Source organism: Mercenaria mercenaria, chromosome 2 (genome assembly GCF_021730395.1).
Source record: "Mercenaria mercenaria strain notata chromosome 2, MADL_Memer_1, whole genome shotgun sequence".
Taxonomy (NCBI): domain Eukaryota; kingdom Metazoa; phylum Mollusca; class Bivalvia; order Venerida; family Veneridae; genus Mercenaria; species Mercenaria mercenaria.
Window position 1 is genome coordinate 27,954,312 of NC_069362.1, and position 20,202 is coordinate 27,974,513.

Consider the following 20,202-nt stretch of genomic DNA (forward strand, 5'->3'; position numbering starts at 1 on the left):
TCTTAATATGTCTAAAAATGTCCCCAGAAAGCAGCTACGGTGATATGAATTTGAAAATGTTCCGAGTGTCTGTTGTTCTATATCGATAAACGAGAGGTAACTCATACATTCTCGCAACAAATAATGACAAGCAGTAGCAAGCCTTGGGGACAACATTCCGAGAGATATAGTTGAGATAGAGTTGAGTTGTCAAATCTGGGACTGTGTAAATTTGTAATCACGCAACAATACACGTTAAGTCAATCTGGTAAAGTAAATGTAAATTTGAGTCTTTCTAAAAAATAATATTATATAACTGATTATACATCCGTAAAGCCATTTCCATGAAACCTTTTATTTCTCATCATTAGAGATAATATGGTGGCTGATTTGTGCGACTTCGTTATGCCGTTCTGTTGCAGCTAGCTAGTAGGTTGCGTAAATCAGCTCAGAACTGTTCCAAGTTTATATGAAACAATTAATTATTTAAAAAGTGATCTTTCATGTTCCATTATTTGTTCCTTGTATCAATTTGTGTTTTTCGTCTTTGTCTGTGCTTGTGTTTGTCTCTGTGTATTGCTCTTGTGCGTGTTCGCTGTTGTGCGTTGCGCTTTGGTGAGGCTTCGTTCTTTTAATGTGAATTTACCTGTTGGATATTAATCCTTGGTTTTTCATACACTTGAGATATTAATAGCAAAATGTTTGTCGTCTAGCACAAGATAATGCCGTTATATCTTTCAAAATACTTGAGCCGTGCCATGAGAGAACCAACATAATGAGTTTGCGACCAGCATGGATCCAGACTAGCCTGCGCATCCGCGCAGTCTGGTCAGGATTCATGCTGTTCGCTTTTAAAGCCTACTGCAGTTAGAGAAACCTTTAGCGAACAGCATGGATCCTGACCAGACTGCGTGGATGCGCAGGCTGGTCTGGATCCATGCTGGTCGCAAACCCAGTATGTTGATTTTCTCATGGCACGGCTCACTTATCATTTTTGCTGATTCTCAATATAACATTTTATTGTCTATAAGACCTTATGACTCGAAATTTAAATATGTAAAGAAATCTTGGACAAACTCTAAACCAAATGATAGAAGACTTTAACTAAAATTTCTTAGCAAAACGATAATCAATCTGTAACAGTTTTAGCGAGGAATGACTTAAATGCACAACTGCTTCTTTTTATATACTATTAAAAGAGCTTCATATATCTGTTTTCTACGTTATTCTTCATTTGAAATACATTGATAACATTAACCACATTCATACATACATACATACATACATACATACATGTATTTTCAAGCAGAACAAATAAATGTGAATAATCTTAAATATTGTTTTCTTAACTAGCCTCCAGGCATAATTTCATGCACGAGGGACCTTTTGTCAGCCAGCACGGCGGGAAAGAATTCTACATCTGTAACAGTGCTTCGAAACCATTTTCAGAATACGCTTGGGGCTAGACATTACATCGTAATGCACTGATATATTACAACTGCGTAACGAGTTGTAATTTCGATGGGATTATCCAATTGTTTTCCGCTCCGGAAATGTTTAATGATTTCAAATATATTAAGGCTCGAAGAAAAAGGTTTTTTGTTGAGGCATATAAGCAAAATATAGTATAGGTAAGCGTAGCGTCGGAATAGGTCTGCAAAGTATTTTACAGACCCTAACCTCAGTTCGCTATGTTCTCAAGATTTTCAAATCGCCACCTTGGCATGTAGGTACAATGCAGCCTCTAGCGTTATATGTTACAAAGATCATATTTCATGCCAGACTCAACATAAACTAGTAGATCTATATTTCACACTTCAATTGTCACTGATGAGCTTTCATAGTTTTCTAAAACTTCTTAAATCTTATTTGACTTGCATACACTGTAAATATTTAATAGCGAAAATGACCAAAATTGTTATTTATTTCATGCCAACTGGTGAAATACTGAAAATTGTCAGCGAGATATTTCTTTATATCACTCACAGTGCCGAACTTCTATTATTTTTTTCAGGAAAAAATATTTCTCTTATTCATTAATTACCTCCCATTGTTGCCTTAAGAATTACTAGTTACCCTAATATTCAAGCCATACAAGAGTCACGTACAGCTAGAACAAGCTAGCTATACTAAAGTTTTCAAAAGAAATAATACTAATGCTTTAGAAATATAACATTGGTTGCTTGAACTTGCCATTCACGTATATGTGCGCTTCCTCCACTTTTCATCTGTTTTTATCGTTTGGTAGATTATATTGGCGACAGCACATTTACATGGTTGTTGTCTAAGTTAATTATCACAAGACATCAACTCAACCTGCTCCGCCTTCGTGAAAGTATTGAATTGTCTCCCTTATCGGTGAAGATATATTTCGATATCACACTGAAAACAGAAAAATGTCCTCTAAATAATGATTTGCATAAAGATACTTTATTTCTGATGGTCCAAACATTGTCCGAATGAACTTCCATTTGAACAATAACTCTATAGAAGTTGCTTGAAAAATGAATAATTTAATACTCGCATTGTATCATCTTATATAAATTATAATACGACAGTTTAATATCGACTGGATGGACAGTTCTGACACTAGAATGTGAATAGAAAGTAAGAAGGCACCTTTAGAATGACGAAAGTCTAATATCGGACGGACAGTTCTGGTATTTGACAATGTGAATAGAAGGCAAGAAAGTACGTTCAGAAAGAAACGTTCCCTCATCAAGCGATACTAAAGATTGACAAACGATTTGTTTCATGTTTATACATTATAACATCATTGTTAATGTTGTTTTCTGCCAAATACCAAAGGTTTTCGCTACGAAACGTTTTTCATTTACTTGTAACAAATAATACTTCGTTCCAAATAAACATCCTTTTGAACCAGTAATTAGGCTTCAGTCTCTTAACCGAATGGTGGCTGAGAGAGAAATATAAAATGAGTAATTGTTCTAAACAACACAGTGAATAGAGATATTATTTTGTTTCAGTACAAGATAAAAATGCCTTTCACCGTTTGATCAACAGATTTTAAAAAGTGACACAACTGTGAGTTGAAATTTAAAATGTAAAACTTTTTTTTAATACGTGTTTAAATACTTGTTGAATATCAGTATATCAATATATGTGTAAAATATCAAAATTTAAAACTTTTTATGAAAACATGTTTTGTGTCCGCTATATATCTATTTATTTCCTCAAAGAAAGCAGACTGGATGGTTTACAAACATGACAGTCCGAGCAGTGGTTGAAACCATGGATATGAGGAGCAAGTGATTAAAAGTCAGTTGCAAGAAGGCTTTTCCCATTGACTATACGCTGATTAAGAAATTGAGGGAATACATATTTAAAAAGTATTACCAGTATATTGACAAAGGTTAGAACTTTTTCAAACTGATTTATGCCACTGGGGAAGATGTCAGAAATTCTAATGAAAGTGAAGTTAAAAAGTGATCTTGCACTGCTTCTACTACTGATGTTCAAATAAAAATATTCTAAACTGTTTTATTTTAAACAGGATCTGATATGGATAATGAAAGAACCAAGCAATTTCATTTCTAGTTTCATATGTTTCTTATATCGTAAATTGTCGCTGGATCGTTCTTTATATTTTACTTCTGTAACAGTTATAATTTTGGGGTTTCGGAAGCCACTGGGATAAAACCTGCAGAATCCAAGGAACAAGTCTGTCATGTAACTGCATAAATGTGACTTTATTTTATACAAAACAACAAGAATACAAAGTATAACTGTATTCAGTGAACTAGTATATGAAAAATATGAATGCTGAATGAAAGGTATTTATTTGTCATAAATTACCAATAAACATGGGGCAAACATGTAAAATGCTGAATATATTATGAGCAAACAAGAAGTATGATGCTTATAAAATACAGATATACTGTCTAATAATAAACAATTAATCTATCATTACAATATTCTTTCAAAATGATTAGTAAGAAATTCATTACACTTGAACTACCTTTTTTCGCGCAGATAACCCTAATATAACTTCAATTATAAATAAATGAATATTCAAAATACAGTGTCTGGAAAGAAATGACTGAATGTATGTGAATAACAAATTATAGTCACAAAATACACGTAATACATTTCTTTATAGCAATTGAACATTGAAACTGCTGTGCTGTTTCAGAGCTTAACTGTTTTCTGTTTTGAAAATTCGCAAGCATCCTATACCTATGTGTATCGCTTTCTACAAAATGGTCTAGAAAGGCTGTTTTCAACTGGTCATAATTTGCTTTCTGTGTAGCACTTAACCCAGAAAACCACCTAATGGGCAGTCCTTCCCCTAGAAAGAGGCCAAACCAGTGTGGTTTGTCTTCCCCACTTATTTTATGAAGTCGGGCATAGTTCTCCCACCTTTCCAACCATGAAAATGGCTCCATGCCAACACAAAACTTAGGTAATAATGAGGTGTTACCTGCCATGTCTTGTCTGAACTGGTTCTGTGACGTCCTTGAAGATTGTGATGACTCTCGCTTGGCGGCAGTATCTCTATCAAGTGACCTTGTTCGTAGACTGAGTCTGTTCATACAGAGAGAGGATTGGATCGTTGGATTCTTCACCAAATGTAACCGTTATAATTTTGGGGTTACGGAAGCCACTGGGATAAAACCTGCAGAATTCAAGGAACAAGTCTGTCATGTAACTGCATAAATGTGACTTTATTTTATACAAAACAACAAGAATACAAAGTATAACTGTATTCAGTGAACTAGTATATGAAAAATATGAATGCTAAATGAAAGGTATTTATTTGTCATAAATTACCAATAAACATGGGGCAAACATGTAAAATGCTGAATATATTATGAGCAAACAAGAAGTATGATACTTATAAAATATAGATATACTGTCTAATAATAAACAATTTATCTATCATTACAATATTCTTTCAAAATGATTAGTAAGAAATTCATTACACTTGAACTACCATTTTTTCGCGCAGATTACCCTAATATAACTTCAGTTATAAATAAATGAATATTCAAAATACAGTGTCTGGAAAGAAATGACTGAATGTATGTGAATAAGAAATTATAGTCACAAAATACACGTAATACATTTTTTATAGCAATTTAACATTGAAATTATCATTACATTACAACAAATCATTCAAATACCTAATCATACTTAACCGCAATATACAAGATACTAAAGTATATAAAATGATAATAATTTTCTCAAAAAATATAACAAAATACCTTACCTGCAGAATCCAAGGAACAAGTCTGTCATTTACTGCAAAAATGTGACTTGTCCTTCTGCTTTGGGATTCTGCTGATATAGGCAAGATGCCGATGGGCAGATGTTGTTGTTTTAATAATGTATTTCTAGGTGGCAATAGAAATCTAGTTGGCCAGTGGACGTTATGTCACCATTAGTACAATTTTGTGTAATAGTATCATTGTTACTAACAGTTTGATAAACTCTATTATCTATTTATAAGAGAAAATGTACAGCATCAATACATGTCAGCTAGAACAATCAGCAGTATTAACTATTTCCAATAGTTAAGTTATCTCTTGTTATTAGAAAAATTGATTGGTGGCTTGTTAGAATTCGACGTCATATAATCTTTTGTAATTAATGATATAATTATGTGTATCAGTATCAGTATTGATACTTACATTAAAGCCGTAACTACGCATGGCAATTCAAGCTAAACAAATTTTGTCATCAATGGTCATATAGAAATGATAGCTACAATACATTTACTAACAGGTATTGATTCCTACACAACGATTAAGTAGGAAGAGTAAATGAAATCAATGCCAGATAGTCTGATAATATAATAATATATTGATTTCTATTTTGTTAACGGGATTAGATCTGGTCGTTTCTATAACAAATCCAGTTAGCATTGGACCCCTAGTCCGCTGGCATAAATAAATACATGCATTTTCCTTTAAGAATTTAGAATAACACATCATTTATTTCAAACTGCTATTTACCATTAAGAATAATTTTCAAGAAAAGTGAATTTTTACACTTCTACCAGCGTAAGGCAAGACAAATACTTTGATCTATGAAATATTGTCATTTTTTGGTGTGTTTGAACATTAAATGTGACGGTCAATATTATAATTTAATTTCATTTAGAATAATAAATTAACGACGATAACTTTAGCATACCGTCAGTTTCCACGGTAGTCATTGGTTAATATTCCATAAAATGGTCTTGGGCGGGCTGTTTATTTTAACAATTCAATTTCAATTCAAATTTATTGGCATAATCAGCAAACAAGTTGCCTTTGGCCATTTACAACACAAAAAAACTATGGCAAAGACAAAAATAACTACAAGTACAATGTAGTAATGAATATTAAATATACCTATATATATACTCACATAATCATACAACATACATTTAAGAAACAGTTAAAATTTCCAAGGCATTTTCCTAATTGACATACAGTCTTTAATATATTAGGCTACTTTTACTTGCAGACGTTTACTTTTTGTCGACATAAGCGTGAAAAATTTCTGTACACAAGGCCAAGAAATATTGTTAAAATATGTTCTTCTTACTGTTCTATATGTGTCACAACATAGCATAAAATGATATTCTGATTCAACTGTATCTTGACTACATAGCTTACACAGTCTGTTTTCTCTTTCAATACCTCTATATCTACCAAATTCAATCTCTAAGTTGTGAGTAGAAAATCTTAAACTAGAAAAATGTTTTCTCAGATCATCGTTTGTGATATTAAATAGATAATCTTCGAATACAAAATCTGTTTTATATTTACAACAGTAATCCAATTTTGGCATGGTGCTAATAGTTCCTCTCCATTCTTGAATGTACTGGTCACGAATTCTACGTTGTATAATCGGGTAATAATTTACATTTACAACATAATCACGCCTTATATTACCAAAACCAAGATGATCAATGACTGAATTTATTCTAGTTGCCCAACAATTTGCTTGTACATTTTGACAGAGATCATTATACATTTTAAACATAGATGAATCATTATTTTTCATAATTTTTAACCAATATTTTATTGATCTTTCTCTACAGGTGATTGATAATGGGAACCTTCCCAGCTCTCCAAGTACTGCAATATTTGGAGTTTGATATTTGACTCCAAGTATATATTTGCAAAATCTTATATGTAGTTTATCAACGTATTTGTAACTAGTATTATTATAGATTCCCCACACTTCAGCACCATACAGTAATATTGGTACCACCATTTTGTCAAACAATGAGAGTTTTGTTTTAATATCAAAATTTACTTTATCGAACAATGATAAAAGATTATTATAAGCTCTAAGCGCTTGATCATATAGGGATTTTACAGCTCCTGACATATTACCAGCGTATGTAAATTTTACACCTAAGTAAGTAAAATTATCCACTATTTCAATTTTTTCTCCATTTAGGATAAAGTCAGGGTAAACGTTTTGTTTACGCTTTTCAAATACACATATTTTAGTTTGGTAACGTTAATTTTCAAGCCCCATGTTTCTGAATACTGGTAAATACTATCAATTTGTGCCTGCAGTCTTTTCGGATCAGTAGTGAACAAGACCATATCATCGGCAAATAATATCATATACATTGTTAACAAATCAAGACCTCTATCAGTTAACGAATTAATATCCAAATTTCCAATAACATCATTTATAAATAGTATAAATAAAAGGGGAGACAAAGGTGCTCCCTGTTTAAGACCGATTGTAGCTTCAAAGAATTTTGACAACTCCATAGTACTTGACAACTTAACACAAGATTGAACAACATTATAAATACATTTAATCATATTGACCATTTTACAGCTGATACCAGTTTCGAGTAACTTTACCCACAATGCATCACGATTAACGGTATCAAAGCCTCTCTGATAATCGATGAAAATGCACCACAGCTTAGAACTTTTGATAAAACTTTTTGAATAATAGTATGTAAAAGAAAATTAGCATCAGCTGTAGAACGCCCGTCACGAAAACCAAATTGTGTATCAGTAAAAACATTTTCTGATTCACACCATTTATTTATCCGATTTCTCAATAAAAGTGAGAAAATTTTACCAATGACATTTACTAATGTGATTCCTCTATAATTAGAGGGGTTACTCGTATCACCCTTCTTAAAAATGGGTACATTATTATACGGAATTTATTTGCATTTGATATAAGGGGATATACGGAACTGTATTTTGTTGATATACGGGCCAGAGTTTTTCCCGTATATGCAAGATATACGTAGGATACAGATCCCGTATTTGCGTCACATACAGATTGAATTTGCTTTTCGTATACGGGAAATACACGGAACAGTATTGCTGAAATATACGTTGGCCAGATTTTTCCCGTATATGCACTATCCCGTATTTTTATTTTATTAAACTAATCTGGTATATGGGGCACACACTGAAAGATGACATAGAATGAAGGTTAAACAAACCTTTAGCAGATTACGGTATGTTAGGAAAAATCAAGACAAAGTCAGGGTATGAGAAAAACATTATCATCAATGGAGACAAGTCAGATTAAATTAACATTATATATAACATAGATACTTTAAAAAAAAGTTGTTTTTTTCTCGTACGATTGTGCGTTATTTCTATTTTTTGTCTATATGAAATAAGCAGAAAATGTAATTCTTGCATACCAGACGGGGATTTCCGGTATTTTTACCAGTGCTGGAAAAATCCATCTTACACCCGGGGTGTAAGATGACTCTCGTGCTTTAAATGACGTATTACGAACTACATATATGGAGATGATTCAGGTAGTTATATTTTCTTTCAAAAACGAAATAAAAATCCAATACCTAGACAGTTCCTCTTGGTTCCTGATAATATATTTCTCGATTCAAAGGACATTAATTTATCAAAAATTCATAACGTTACGCTGCAACTGATAAAACAAAATCGGAACTAAACATTGTTATTTGTCTATGAAACGTAATGACATCTTTCCTGTTTACGGACGTTGTTTTCCCGCGCTTTGTTTAATTATACGCTGCTATAAGAAAAAGTTCTACAAAGAAGTCATTCGATTGATTTTATTATTATTAATATTATTATTTCTTCATGCTGGTATGCAAGAAAAAGATTCTGTCACTGGTTATAGGTGCAGATGGGAATATCCGGCTCTCGGCTAAACAGTTACCCTCGAAAACCCCGGGAAATTCCCCCAACCCTGAAACCTAAAAAACCCATTAAAAAAATCTTTTTAGCAATAAATAAAAATTAAACCCCTTTTTTAAGATTTTCCCGTTTTTAAATTTAAAAAAAAAAAACAAACCCTTTCCCGCAAAATTTAAATATGGTCCCCCACCGAAAACGCAAAAAATCAGTATAGAAAACACATTTTATTACTGTTTAAAATTTTTTTTCTTTTATTCCAGTAAAATGTTTTTTCCCACTGCGGGCCCTTTCGATTTGCCGTCTGTTTAAAAGAACGTAAAAAACCTTTTTCCTTATGCCCCTGAAATGTTTTTCCCAAATTTAGCGTTTTTAAAAAGTTTGCATGATGCATTCGTTTGGAATTCAAAAAGTAAGCTTTTTCCCAAAAAGGGCACCCCAGGGAAAAATATTCATTTCTTTGATCTCAAAAAATTGTAACCCTTTTTATCTGTTAAAGGTTTACGAATGCCCCCGAGTACGATGCCCTAAACCCGGGGGCTGCCCTGTCAGCAAAAAATTGACCAAATTTCTCACATAGGCAAAAGCGTAATCTAATTTTGGGAAAACCCAAAAAAACCCCGCCCAAATTTGGATTTAAATTTGAAAAATCCCCTTGGCACCTGAAAAAAATTTGCACGCAAAAAAAAGGGTTATAAAAAGGAAACCTCTTGTAGTTAAAAAATATTGAAAATGGAAATTTTTTAAAAAAAACGCTATAAATGATGTAAAAATATAAAAAATGAAATGAGGGTGGGGGCAGAATGACATCATTTCATTTCGCCAAAGAAACTAGATATACATTTCCAACTTTTTTAAAGTGTTTAAAATTTGCGTTTAATAGTTTTTTTTAAAACGTTAAAACAACCCCCCCAACTTTAAATTTTTAAATAATGCAGGGTTTTTTAAAGGGGCCGAAAACACGCACCACCTCATTTTAAAAAATTTGCCCTTAAAACCCGGACAAAAGTCCACAAAAAAAAAGTAGGGAAGATATTTTAAAGGAGAGATTTTACCTGAAAACAATTGTTTATTTTCAAAAGCATATTAAGTGCAGGATGTAAACTAAAAAAACCCTTTCCCATTCTATTACAACTAAAATGTAAAAAAATACATCCACTTTTTAAAACGAAACCCAGTTTAAAAACAAAAAACCTTTTCGTAGCAAAAAAAAGAGCCCACAAAACCGGTTCCCCGTTTTTAAATTGGCTATATTAGTGTTCTAAAAACCTTCCCCCAAATTACGCGATTCATTTATTTAAAAACATTTTTTAAAAACGGGGGGAAAATCAGCAAATTCTCTCCGAAAATATTTGCCATTTTTTTTTTAAAAAAAAAAATTATTTTTATTATTAAATATCTGGAGATTTTTTAAAATTTTTTCCACCCTTGCCTCAGATAATATTCTCACAAAAGATTTTTTTTAGACAAAAAAAATGTTTCCCCTAAAAAAAACGTCTTATCCTTCTTCATTTTAAAATGTTTTTAAATTCACGTCCGTATTCAAGAAATGAAATAGAAAAACAATATAATTTTTAAACACATGTTTCCAAATCTTAAGATTAACCAAAATGAAAAAAAAAATTTTAAAAAAATATACAATAAAATAAAAAATTTTACTTTATTTCGAAATAAGGTTACCAAAATACTATATTAGAAACTACAATCATAAAAGGCTATCTTTTCAATTTGAATTTTTGGGTCATTTTAAAAAAACAACAACTATTTAAAAATCCCCATACAAGAGAAAATAAAAGATGAAAAAGCGCCCGGTTTCAAACCCCGGACGGGGCCGGGGCAAAAAAAGAATTTTCCGCGCCCTTTAAACCAAAAACCCGCGGAGGGGGTTTTGATTTTTCAATGCGGGGGTTAAAAATTTCCCAAACGCTTTTTTAATTTTTCCAACATAAAAAGTAGTAAAAAAAAAATTAAATTTCCCCCTTTTTTCTGTAACATATAGTCTGCCCAGAATTAAAGAAAAAAAGCATTAATTTCCCAAAAAGAGTTTTAAAAAAAAAGGTCAATTTTTGGCCTTTAATTTCCCTTTTGGTATTTGTTTTTTTTAAATTTTTTAGTTTAAAAATTGGGCTTTATCCCCCCCCCCCCCCCCCCCCCCCCCCCCCCCCCCCAATTTGGGCACACAGTTAAAATTTACAAAAAATAATCTAACGGTCCCAAAATTTTTTTAACACATTTTAAAATTTTCCCTTGTGAAATTTTAAAAACATTGCCTGGGGATAAGCACTAACCCGACCAGTGTTTTTTTTTCAAGAGGGCCCATAAAAATATGTTCATACACTTAAAAGGTTTTTTTAGGGGTTTTTTACTTTGGGTATTTATGCATCACCTTATTCTTCTTTGTATCGTTTTTTTTTCTGGGGAAAATTTTTTTTTTAAATGATTTTTTACAGTTATTTCACTTGAAAAAAATTTTAAAATTAATTTGGAGAAAAAAATTTAAAACACAAGCTAGAAAATAAAAGATTTTTTGCTGTATATTTTTTTGTATAAAAAAACGCTGTTTAAAGAAAATTTTTAAAAGGTACGTCATTTGCGCTCCGCAAAAAAAAAAACGTTTGTGGTCAGGCTGAAAAATAGGTAAAAAACAGAAAACTAAAAAAAAAACCAAATTTTTTGGAAATAAAATATGAAAATTTTTTAAAATTTCGAAAAGGACCGTTGAAAATGGGTAGGTGGGGTAAAATTTGAAATAAAAGTTTTTACAAACGAAAATTACTTATTTTGGGTGAAACCTAAATAAAAATATTAGCGGGGCCAGGGGAAAAACCCCAACATGGTTTTTTTGGCGGCCAGCCTGGATCCAAACCACCCCCCGCTCCGGGAATCTTTGTTGTTCCCCTTAAAACCTTTAAAATTGAAAATTAAGAAACTTTTAGCGAAACAAAAAGGCCCCCTGACCAGCCCCCCCCTTTCCCGGAACCATGCGGGTCGAAAAGCCGCTATTTTGGGTTTTTTCTCAGGGGCACGGCTCATATTTTAAATTTATCATTTTTTCATATTTTTTACAAGAAAGTAAATTTAATGTGTTAGATGTAAAATAGCAAACAAATTTTTTCAAAATATTTAAATATATGTTTTAAAAATTGAAATTTACAGACATCCCCCCGTTTTTTTTTCTAAAAAAATAATTTTTTTTTGTTTTAAAGGGAATAAATTTGAATATGCACGCCGCGGGTCTATCTGTGCCGTGAACAGGTCGGGTTAGAGAAAAAACACGTTTCCCATGCCCCAAATCGCCCTTTCCGGGCTTTGGTTTTTTTAATGTTCTTACAGTTTTTTCCAAAAAATATATAAACCCGGGCAAACAAAAGAAAACAAGATTAGTGTGTTTTTTTTTTCCATATTGAAAGATAATAAAACTTTAAAAAAAATTCGGGAAATTTTTTTAATAACCAACCATTTTTGATATTTTATTTATGAAAAAATTTAAAAACGCTCACAACGTTAAAACCCAAGTTTAGAAAAGCATTTTTTTCATTTTTAGTTTAACCCATTTTCAAAAGATAAAAAGATCGAAATACGGACTTCATGAAGCTTTCATGAGTTTTTCCCTTTTTGATCAAAATAAATTAATTTTAAAGTGCCGCCAATTCGAAAAGAAGTTACCCGTGGCCTATTTTTTCTGCGAAAAAAAATTTTTTTTTTACAACTTTTTTCTCTTTTAAAAACCAAAGGAAATTCATAAAATTAATTTTGAAACGATTTTTTTCTTTTTTTTCCCAAACACTTGCAACTTTAAATTTTTGGTTTGACGGAAATTTTTGTCTACTAAAAATTTAAAAAAATGAAAGAAATAATTTTTGTTTAATTTGGGTGCTGAATGACGACTGAAAAAAATGTTTTCCACAATAAATTGAAACACTTAACGGCTTTTTTCTGAATTTTTTTTTTACAAAATTAAATTTAAAATTTTAATTTAAAAATTTTAAAAAAATAGAAAATTTTTTTACTGACGCAAGCAATTAAAAGAGTTTTTTCTTTTTGAAGTGTATTTTTTTAATCTACAAAAAATTGAACATTAAAATTTTTCCCCTTTAAAATCGCAGCAAACCCCCTTTTCCCTTCGATTGTTTAAAAAAAAAAAAAACCAAAACAACAGAGAACAGGAAAATTTTAAAAGGGCCCCTAACTCCTTTTTCCATAAAAACCTTTCACTATTTTTTAAAAATCTTCATCAGGAATTCAACAAATATAAAATTATGAAATAAACAACGCCCATAAAATTTAAATTTTTATGATCGGGCCTTGTTACAAAAAGAATTCATTTTGAAAAAAAAAAACCCCTTTTCAAATTCCCATTTTAATCAAAAATTAAATCAAATAAATATTTAACCCGATCCTTCGTCTTCCTCTGCAAAATAACCTAGTAAACAAACATTTGCAATATACAGTTTAAAGTGCGTGGGGTCACTTCAAACCAAATGCCCAGGGGCCTGGGGCTAGTTTTGAATGCGCGTGTTTGGGCCTTTCCTTAAAGGGCCCGGGGGTTTTAAATTGGGGCCCATCCCAAATTATCTCAAAAATTTTTAATTAATATGCTACAATTGGTATAAATTTAATTTCCCAAAAAAACGGGCCCCGCAAAACCAAATGAACAATTTATTTCCCGAAAAAAAGGAGAATAGTGAAAACCTTTTATCCCCTTTTTTGATGAATTTCTTTTTTTAGACGTTTTGGTTTTAATTTATTAATTTTCCCCGAAGGGTATTGCCCTGGCACTCTTTAATTTTTTTTGCAAATTTTTTGGGAAAACTTTTTCGAAAAATTTTTCCCTTTAATATTTGTACCCCCCGAAAATAACATATTTTCCCAGCTAACCAATGCCCGTTTGGGTTTGATTTCCGGGCACTTTACCACGGGTACATTTTTTAAAAATAAATTTTAATTTTAAACGAAAACCTTTTTTAATTTTTACAAAAAATTTCTCTTGTAGTATTTATATTCTAGAAAGGGGCTTATAAACGGGTAAAAACCCTTTTTTGTCTAAAATTTTTTTAAAAAATTTTTTCCCTACTTTGCTCCAACAGAACTAAAATTTTTAAAGTAAATAGACCATAAAAAACACGTTACGTTTGATCAAATAAGGGGTTTTTTTGGGAAAAGTTTCCCTAAAATTTTTTGGGGGGGAAAAGGTAGGTCAGAGGTGGGTTTCAAAACCCACGACCCTTATTTAAAGCAGCCACACCGTTTTGGCCCTCAGTTACCTGCACTGCAACATAAAACAAAAAATTTTTATTTTTAAAAATTTATATTGCTATTTGGGATCGAACACTGAAAATCAATTTAGGGAAAATAAACGAATTTAACCCTGAGTGCCAGGTCACTACCAACGGAAACTAAAACCCAAACGAAAAAAACTTGGAACAGGGGGTATACAAGGGAGCATAGGGGGACATGTCGCATTTTTTACTATCACTTTCGTTTGTTTAGCAAACACGTTTCGCACGGGGGTACAACACGTGCGCCCCTTTAAATAAATAAAATTTTTTCCCATGTCCCCGATATGCAACCGAAGTTTGCATAAAAGCATTCCGGAATTATTTTTAAAAATACGAACCCATTTTATCAATTAATATTTCATAAGAAAACAGCTAAAAAAAAAACAAAAAAATTTATAAAAAAAACATTTTAACCCTTCTCTGATTGAACTAAACAAAAAGACAGGGTTTTAAATTATGTGCTTTTTTTAAAAATAAAAATAAAAATTTTTATCTACACTTTTGGTTTTTTGGGGCCCCCCGACCTAGCCGAAGGGGCCTCGTGGCCGAGTGGTTTAGATCCCCGACTTCAAAAAACCCTTTGCCCCCAAACCGAAAATTGGGTCCGACCCTCATTCGGGGGTTGAATTCTCCAGTAAAGGAAGCCATAAAAGCGGGTTTTAGGGAAAAGGTCGGGGGGGGCCCCCAAAGGTCCCCAGCTGGGTGAAAAAAATTTTTGCAGGGAAAGGAATCAATTTCATAAAAAAAGACCCAACACACGTCTTTGGTGTTATTCTACGTAAGGTTTATATTTTTAAACTGTATAAAACAGGTTTGGAAAAAATTTAAAAAAAACTTTTTTTTTTTTCTATACAATAATTATTTGCTTTTGGAAATAAAAGGGCTTTGGGAAAATTTTCAGCAGAAAGAAAATTTAATGCATCTTTGATTTTTACAACGGCGATGAAACGAATGTGTTTTCACAAAAAAATAAATAAGGAAAAAAAAAAAATAAAATTTTTTTTCTCAATCGGATATTAAAATTTGAATGAAATTTCGGAAACCGAAAGAAAAAAATGAGGATTTATTCAATCTTTGATTTTAAAACTTTTTTAACCCGCGAAGGGTTTATCAGTTCGTGAATATTAGTGCAAATACATCTTTTCCCATTAAATTCTTTCCTTTTCATTCTTTTAAATTCATTCAAAAACATGCAAAACTTTTGGGCCTTAAAAGGCAGGAGAATAAAAATTTTTCATTTACATATATTAAATTGAAATTTTAACTTTCCCAAAATGATTTTTCTTTAGAAATCGACGGGGAAAAGAAATTGAAGCTTAATCAACCCCAATTGCTTGTATTGAAAAATGGGAAAAGAAAAAAAAGACATGCAAGATACAAAAGAAAGGATTAATTATTTGAGGTCTTTTTATTTTAAATTTTTGATGATCCGCGAAATTTTTTTTTTTCAATTTTGGCGCACAAGAACAAAACTGAATTAATTCCATGCCTTTTAAATTTTCCCTTTTTTAAAGAGTTTACTACAAGAAATCCTTTTTCCCTTTTAACAATAATTTAAAGGGGCCTTTACACCAATTTTTGCTAATTTGATCTTTCTTTTAAAAAAGAAAATTGGTCATATTTTGAAATTTAAAAAAAGCATTCTTTTTCACAAATTTTTTTTTAAAAGAAATTTTTAAAAAAGCAAAAAAATAAATTTTTGAGGGTTTGGGAAAACGAACCCGGTTCCTAGGCCCAAAATAAAGCCCCCAAAAAATCTTGACCCCGCACACCCTTTGGGGGAATTTGAACCCACCCTTTAAATAAAGCAAAATAATTAACGCAGTTTACCTTCGGTTAAACCCCCCTGACAAAGAACAATTTTAGTCTAAAAATAGAAAAAAAGAATGAAAAAATTTTTGAATAGGGGGGACGGATTTTTTTTTTCCCGTATAAAAAAATTTGTAGAAATTATAAAACACGAAGGAAAATATAAAAATAAAATTGTAGAAAGTTCGAAACAAAGGAAAGGGAAAGGGCGAATTAAACCCAAGGTTTGTTGATTTTTATAAAACGCCCCCAAGGGGGGGCGTGTAATGATGACGCGGGGGCCGTCTGTTTCCCTTAGCTTTTCTGTAACCGCTCTGTAACCCTTGAACCCTTTAAGGATTTCGAAGAAATCTTCCACAAAAGCCCCCATAAACGAAAACAACGTTTTTTAAGGCCCCTTCAATATTAAGGTCATACTAAGTCAAAAGTTATATGATATTTTTTTCACGCCCCCCTCTGTAATTTTTAACTACCTTGAACTGCTTTAAGGAAAATTTTAAAAAAATTTAGCATAAAAAGCAACAAAAACGGGGAAAGACGTCAAGCGCATGTTTTGGGTTGCCGCTTTTAAGAAAAGGCACACTTGGCTTTAAATAAAGGCAACTAACCCTGCATATTTCATTTTAAAGTATATATAGAAATTTTTAAAAGCTCAACATAATGTTTAAAAAAAAACAAATTTTATTAAAAAAAACCCCTGAAACTTTGCTGCAATTTTTTGCCAAAAAGTTCATATACCCCCTAGCAAAAACTTGGAGAACAGAATTTTCCCTTTTTAAACATTTCTCTAAAAATTTTTAAAGACCAGATTATAATCATTTAATTTTTCCAAACCCTTTCTATGTATGAATTTTATACAAAATTTTGAAATCCCCCTATTTCCCCCCACAACCAAAGAACAAGTTCGAAAAAATCAAAACGTTTTAAAAATTTTTAAAGGGGCCCGGAAAAAAAATTTTCCCCAAAACAAATTGATTGCATCCCCCCATTTTTTTAAAAAATATAAATTTTTTTAAATCCCGATTTCCGGCATATACGGGGAAAAATACGGAGTTGTTAAAACCAAACATATACGGGGCATAGAAAAACCCGATTTTTGAAAAATTTCAAATTATTTTAAAACCCTATTTCCTGCATATACAGAAAATATACGGGGTTTTTATTCGAAGAATAACGGGGAAAATTTTTCCCCCCTATTTTTTAAATATACAAAATATAAAATATCCCGTTTTAAAACCAGAATATACCGGGAAATAAAACAGATTAAAACAAAAAAATATCGGGGAAATTTAAAAAAGTCCCGTATTTTCAAAATAACAAAATTTTTTTAAATCCCCTTTTTACTGGGATATACGGGGAAAAATACGGATTGTAACGAAACATATACGGGGCATATAATTTCCCCCCAATTTTTTGAAATATACACATTTTTTAAAACCCGAAATTTTCCGGCATCAGGAAAAATACCCGGGGGTTGAAAACCCCAAAAAATAAAACGGGGAAATTTTTTCCCTGTATTTTCGAAATATACAAACTATACAAATCCCTAAAAACCCCAAAAATACGGGAAATATACGGGGGTTTTATATGAAACATATACGGGGAAAAAATACTCCCGTATTTTCGTATTATACGGGGTTTATGTACCCCGACAAACCCAAAATATACGGGAAAATAACGGGGTTTTTATACGAAATTTGAAAAACCCTTTTTTGAATTTCCCGATTTTATAAATAACGGAGTACCCTATACTAAGAATTTTCCCTTAAATTTTATAGGAAACGGAAAAACCGTATTTTATTTGTTTTCCCGGGCTTTTTTTAAAAATACAACCCCGAAAAACGCCCCTATTTTAGTTTTCCCCCCTAAAACCCCTTTCCCGGGGATACGGTAATATACGGGGTCCCGTACACTCCCGTATTTAACTCTTTTTTTCCAGAATTTTTAACCCGTGTTCCCCCAATTTCCCCCGGGTTTTTTTTTGTAAAAAGGTTTTAAATGGGGCCTGCCAAACCCTTTAAAAAATAATTTAAGAGGGCTGTATCAAGCTGCTTCTGTATCGGGCAAAATAAACGGAAATCAGTTGGATATACCAAAAGGATTTATCTAAAAAAAACCCTAATTTAAACAATTTACCAATCTTTTGCACTCCCGCTAAAAATTTAAATGTGAAACTCCACAGGGCCCCCCAAAACGACCAAAGATTAAAATGGTTTTTCAGGCTCTGTCAAGTTACAGTTAAATAAACATGCTTTTTAGTAAACACCATAATTTTCCCCGATTTTTTGCATAAAAAAAATTTTTTTTGGAACTGTATTTAAAAGGGAGAAAAAACCGTGCCAAAAAAAGGGAAATTTACGGGCGTTTAAACAAAGGTTTTTTTTTAAAAAAGCTTTGGCCAGGGAAAGGGAAAAATGTTATTTGCGGGAGACGATAATTTTTGGGACTGCGTCCCCCCCCTTTTTCTTTTCCTTTTTAAAACCCCTTTTTGAAACCCTTAAAGACACAATGTAATCCCAATAAGTTTAGCTTTTATCAGTTTCCGCAGCTCAAAAGTACTGCCCCCCCAAAAATGTACGCAAAAACCCCTTTTTCTTAAGTTTACTCTCCCCCCTTTTCAAAGCGTCTGTTTAGTTGGGGGAAAAAAACCGTTAAAAGAGAAGATTTCGTTAACTTTGTACGATTGTTAGTTTTTAAAAAATCATATTAAATGATTTTGATAAGTAAACAGCCGGTATATTTTTAACCCTGAATTTTTTGAAGAAAACAAATAAAAACCTTTGAAGGGATTCCACTACCTTCGTACTCATCCGTACTCTAAATGTGTTTTTGTAACGAATTAAAGTTTTTTATTCCCCAGAAAATTTTGTTTTCCCGTTTATCAAAATTTTTATAATATGCAAAAATTTTGGGGAAAAGCAGTTTTTTTAAAAACGAAAATAAAAAATAAAATGCCAAAAAAACCCTTTAAAAACATGCTTTTGGTAGTGTTGTTGATGTTTTGGGGGCCCCGGGTTTTTGGGTATTTAAAAAAAAAAGTTTTTAAACCCTTTTTTCCCAAAAACAATAAAAGGGAAATTAAAAAAATTTTTACCGGGGTCGTTAAAGGGCATCCGTATGACAAAAAAAAATTTAAGGGCATCCCTGTCCCTGTTTTTTAAAGCAGGAAAAAGCGACAAAACACTTTTTTTTTTTTAAAAGGTCAAAGGCCCTGGGGTTTTTTTGACTCCCCAGACTTTAAAAGGGGTCTGGGGCAATAACTTAAAAAGCTTTTGGCTAGGGCGGTCCCCGGTCCCAAACAATCCCGCAGGCTTCTGTAGACGTCAATACACAAAAAACGTGTATTATCCCTACATAATAGCCTGACTGTGTAGCTTGGTGTGTAAACATCATTTTTTAGGAAAAAAATGTGACCTTTCCTTAGCCTAATGCTTTTTAAAAAATTTTAAATTACCACAAGGGTATTTTTTTTAACTTTCCTGTTTTTTAAGTTCAGGTAATTTTCAATTTTCAAAAGCAACCTTTGCCATATTTACTTTACAATATGAAAGTCATCTGCAAACCACTAGCAAGTATTTCACGAGTTGTGAAAGTCGTAGATTTAACTGATCTCAATTAGTTTCCCCGGGAAAACCTTTGTTAAACCCAAGGGGCATTTTTAATTCACAAAGCTTTATCAAAATTACCCCGACAAAAAATCTTTTAATGTTTTTTCCCAAAAGTAAAAAAATCGGAAACCCTTCTCTTCTAAATTTAAACCCCAAAAACCCTTTTTTGGGTCTAGGTCCCTTGGGTTTTTTCTGACAAAATTCCCCCAAAAATTTTAAAGGGGCGTAAACACGACCTAAATTTGGGGATTTTAAAGGCTGGGGGGCTAAATAAACCTGGGTTAAAACTGTTTTCAATCAAACGCCAAATAAAAGATTTAAACTTTGCTTTTGGATAGCAAAACCGGGAAATTCGCTGCACCCGGCAATTAATCCCTGGGAAACGTGACCGTCCTAGCCTAA

At 32.1% G+C, this 20,202-nt stretch overlaps 1 long non-coding RNA gene across 1 annotated transcript in view; it reads right to left on the reverse strand.

Moving 5' to 3' along the window:
- Positions 1-888: 888 nt before the first annotated feature.
- The window catches only part of LOC128552299 (uncharacterized), a 51,082-nt gene continuing 31,768 nt past the window's right edge, over positions 889-20,202 (reverse strand). The window contains exons 2-3 of the long non-coding RNA XR_008369032.1: positions 4,421-4,615; positions 889-2,361 (exon numbers count right to left, since the gene is read on the reverse strand). This is a non-coding gene — a long non-coding RNA (uncharacterized LOC128552299). The remainder of the gene's footprint in view (positions 2,362-4,420; positions 4,616-20,202) is intronic.